Source organism: Penaeus vannamei, chromosome 7 (assembly GCF_042767895.1).
Source record: "Penaeus vannamei isolate JL-2024 chromosome 7, ASM4276789v1, whole genome shotgun sequence".
In the NCBI taxonomy this organism is placed as follows: domain Eukaryota; kingdom Metazoa; phylum Arthropoda; class Malacostraca; order Decapoda; family Penaeidae; genus Penaeus; species Penaeus vannamei.
Window position 1 is genome coordinate 30,148,268 of NC_091555.1, and position 5,000 is coordinate 30,153,267.

At 42.4% G+C, this 5,000-nt stretch overlaps 1 protein-coding gene across 3 annotated transcripts in view; it reads left to right on the forward strand.

The window, feature by feature from the left end:
• Nucleotides 1–5,000, forward strand: part of LOC113828847 (TWiK family of potassium channels protein 7-like) — a gene marked incomplete at its 3' end in the record, with an annotated part of 303,003 nt that overhangs the window by 260,162 nt on the left and 37,841 nt on the right.

A 5,000-nucleotide genomic window follows, 5' to 3' on the forward strand; every position in this document is an offset into this window, starting at 1 on the left:
GGGCATGTATGTCGGAGACAAGACGACAGATGGACAAAGAAAGTAACAGACTGGACTATAAATAACTTAAGGAGGCCAAGAGCCAGACCAATGACACGATGGCGCGACGAAATAGCGAAATTTGGGGGCCAAGACTGGAAACAAACATCGCAAGACAGGGAAACCTGGAAAAGAATGGGAGAGGCCTACGTCCTGCAGTGGATTGACTCAGGCTGAAGATGATGATGATGATGATGATATATATATATATATATATATATATATATATATATATATATATATATATATATATATATATATATATATATGCGGATTTGTATGTGTGTGTGGCTGTGTGAATGTGTGTGTGTGTGTTTGCTTTTGTGTGTGTCACTTATGAATATGTGTGTGCATTCGTGTGCATGTCTGCATGTCAAGGCGGAGGTAATTCACACTCCCCCGCCCCCTTCCCCCGCCCCCCCGGCCCCCGTCCCGACCACGATCCCCAGCACGGCTGCGTGACGCGGCTTCGCCCGGCGGTGTGACGGCGAGGATCAAGTCTCGCCTAACATGTTGGTTTAGAGTCATTAGACCCTATCTGCATATATATTACGCAGGGCTGTGGGTGGGTGTTTGTGCCGTTGTTGCTTTCTGTAGGTTATTCGGGTTAACTTATATTTTTTTACCCTGTGGTTTTCCTCCTTGTGCGACCATTTCGTGTGCTTCCCTGTCTATATCGATGTGGATGTTAAGCAATATGAATGCGAGATTAGATGGACGTGAATTTTAGAAACTGTAGATATAAAGAACAGCAAATGTGAATGTAAGTATCATAGGAGCGAGATTGCATGGATAGGCAATGTGAATAACGAGAATGAGGATTCAGAAACCAGCGGAATGTGGATCTGGACGAAGAGGTCAGATAAAGTGGTGGCAGACATTACGATAACTTTGACGCAAAAGATGGAAGATGAATGCATGCAGAAGTCAGGATATGGAGGTCACGAGAATTGGATGCGCGGAGCTTCAAAATTTGGACGCAGAGGTGAGAGAGAAATGGATGCTGAGACTAGGTTAAGGTGGCTACGCACATTAGGGGCCTCGGAAGCCGCCGTCAGAGGAATGTGGATAGCGACAGCAGGAAATTGTGGATACATGAGCCTAGAGAGCATGTAATGGAGCTCCCGGAGGGTGAGGAGAGGTGGGAGCCCTTGGGTAAACATCACACAAACAACACATTCCCTTGAGAGTGATAAATTGCCGCCATCAAGCCAAGTTGCGGTGCTTAGTTCCTTCAGTACAGGACTCGGACTTAATCCTTCCTCGCCACAATCAGGCTGATTGCCACCGCGTGCGAATGGAAAAAACGTAGGAGAAAATGAGAGAGAGAGAGAGAAGGAAAGGAGAGAGGGAGGAAGGAAAAAACAAAAGACAAAGACAGAGGGGGAGATGGTGAGAGAAAGAAGGAGAGAGAGAAAAAAAAATGGAAGACAATCAAACTTCCAGACAGACAGAGAGATATTGGGAAGAGAAAGAGAGAGGGGAAGGAAGGGAGGGAGAGTCGTACAGACAAACAAACAGACAGCGTCGGACAGAAGCAGAACGAGAAACGAAAGAGGGAAACAGAGGGAGGAGGGAAGGAATGAAAAATGGGGATATGGGAGAGGAGAGAAAGAGAGAGGGGGGAGAAAGGCAAGCAGAGGGGCATAGAGAGAAGGGGGAGAAAAGAGAGAGGGGAGAGCGAGAAAGGTTAAGGAGAAGGACCAAGGAATAAAGAGCGAGGGACTGATATATAGAGAGAGAGCAGAGGAGAGTAGCATTTATTCTGGAAATATGACGTAATTCCCGTAAGATGCTTTTCCTTGAGCACCAATGTCTGGTCTGCGTCGGTTACCAGTTAAACTTCCTTATCGCAAAACTTCCCTCTCTCACTGCAATAATGGGTTAATTATAGACTATCTTTATGTTCTGGGAATCTTAGCCTTGAACTATGGGTATGGTGGAACAGTGGCTAAAAGTGCTCAATGCAAAGATTGTTCTTTGTGTGTGTGTTTGTGAGTGTGTGCGTCTGTGTGAGAGAGAGAGAGAGTGAGAGTGAGTGTAAGTGTGAGTGTGTGTGTGTTTGTGTGTGTGAGAGAGAGAGAGAGGGTGAGTGAGTGTGAGTGTGTGTGTGTGACTGTGTTTGTGTGTGTGTGTGAGAGAGAGAGTGTGAGTGTGTGTGTGTGATTGTGTTGTGTGTGTGAGTGTGAGTCTTACACAGGACGTCATTTCTGAAGACAGAGGAGGATATTGTTGAGCCTTTACGCTGCTGATCTGTAAAACGATACCACTTGAATGCGATGTGTAAATTGCAGACTGGGTGTAACTTCGTCTCGACTCCGAGGGTCGTTCTCCTCCAGTGATCACGTGAATAACGACGTCGTCACTGGAATCTCTAGCTATGAACTTGCAGTAAAATTAATAGGAAATATGATAAATGTTTTTGGTCTGAACGGAATGCGTAGAAAAAGTTTGTACGTGCTCGGAATTTTCAGGGACTGCTGTAGAAATGTAGTTAGCTAAGAGTTTAAACGGGGTGTTGAGTTTAGACTGATGTATTTGTTGTGTTTATTGCAGTGAAAAGGTCTAAACAATTGAAAAGCAACTCTGATTCTAGGACATTTTACGAAAAGCAACATAAAAGGAAGGACACATTTTCTTCTTTTTTCTGCGCAACAATTACTCCCTCACAAGGAAAAACGAAGCCTCCGGCGAACGTTAAGTTAAGCAGCCAATACCTTTCAGTGATTGAATGTTGGCAGTAAACCTCGGACGATTCTCTCTGCGGTCACTGCGCATGTGTCCGCGGGTCAATACCATCCATTTTATTTCGAAGTATACGCAGCAGACATGATGTTACAAGTACTACTTTGACCATAGGATATCCCTGTAAGGTCCCCCAAGATTTCATCCTTTCCCTGAGCAATACGGAATTGCCCTTCTGCAGCGTCTTATGACCCGGTCCCTCATTCAGTGTCATTGCCCAAGGAAGGTCGCGCCTCGTCAGACGGAACATTTTCAACCATTTTCCAGCTGTGATTCCTCTGCAGGTTTATCTCCTCAGTTCTGGCTTCACTATTCGATTCCCTCTGCCGTCTCTTCCTCTCTGAATCTGTTAGTATTCTCTTTGATGTTGTTCCATCCATCTGCTCTCGGGCTCTTGGAGAGCAAGCCTCCGTTACGCGAACTGCTACTAGTAATGGAATTAATCAGCTGGGGCAGGAGTCTACTTCCGATGAGCGAAATATCACAGACATAAGTCATCTGGGTCGATGCTTCATTACACTTGTGTCATTTTTGCTTCGTTCCGTAAAGTCAGAAGTTTATAACTAGACTGTTATAATAGAAAATGTGATAACTTTAGGTAATTTTTCTTCTATTATTTGCTTACTTTACCTTCTACGCAGGTTTCATGCATAACATAAAGTGCATGGAAAGATTGCATGATAAATGCCGTATCAGCAGAGTCATGTGAGCAATAAGTACACAAAAAATCATGCCAGAATCCCCGCTAAGGATCTGCGCACACGCTCAGCTGCAATGCCTGTTTGTGGCGCCTCTTTAAAGGAAACTAATCAAGACTTACAAAGTTTACCGGGAGACTCGTGAGCGCCGAGATTCTTTATATTTGTACTTGAAGAAAAGTTGTTCATTGATATGTAGCCCGTCCTCCTCCGGCGCTCTTTGTCTTCCGCTTTTACCGCGGCCTGTGTTAATTTGTGATCCAACGTCGCATAACGCAGGTTGCGCGACCTGCTCCGAGCGCCCGCGGCTGAGAGGCTTCGCTGGGTAATTGCTTCATTTCTTCCCGCCTGATCGCTCCTTCGAAGCCTCAGGAGTGACATTTTACAGTGCCCGTTTTAGTTCCGATGATGACACCGACATCAAGGTTCTTCCCCGGCATCCCGATGCGGCCAGGCAATCCTGTGATTAGAACTAAGGCTGCGACGAAGGAAAAGTGAAGCAGTAATCAAGTTCATTGCGGTGGCCGTCTCTGGCCGAACCGCTCTCAGGAAACGACACAGCTGTACGTCCTCGAATCCATGCCTTATAATAGACGTCATGCTTTAGAAAATATGAATAAATATGAAATGAATGAATGTAAGCAATCGCTGCAATGCTACATTACAAGTGAAAATGGCAATACTCGCCGTAGTTTTGCTTTCAGATTTGGTGCGCCTTTGAAACATTCTGTGAATATGCTTGCTCTTATGCCTAGGAACGTAAACAAACTGTGTACATATTTGTGCATAAATGTGAGTGTATATGCATGAGCTTTCGAATATCATTTAGCTGTTTATTTCACATACTGCATTTATATTTCCCTAAATATACCTATGCATTCATGTACCTAAACACGTAGCCACACGCAATGCATACAGAATTACATGTGTATGTGTATTATATACGTACATTTATACACACACACACACACACACACACACACACACACACACACACACACACACACACACACACACATATATATATATATATATATATATATATATATATATATATATATATATATATATATATATATATATATATATATTATATATATGTATGTATATATATATATATGTATATATATATATATATATATATATATATATATATATATATTTATGCATGTGTATATATATATATATATATATATATATATATATATATATACATACATATATATATATATACATACATAAAATATATATATATATATATTCATATATATATATACACACACACACACACACAAGGAGCACTCATAAAAGATTTTCCGTCCCTCTTCTACTTCTAAAAGGCTGAAATTTCACAGGCATATAGATAGAGGCCTATATCTCTATAGGGCTTGTATTGATTTCCAGTTCTTAACTCATAACATATTTCCTGTTTCAGCGGTGAAGTCCACAGTCCGTAGGTTGTATTTGAAACCATGAAGTGACATCATAAATAAGTGTCTTATCATCTTTGAAACGTTT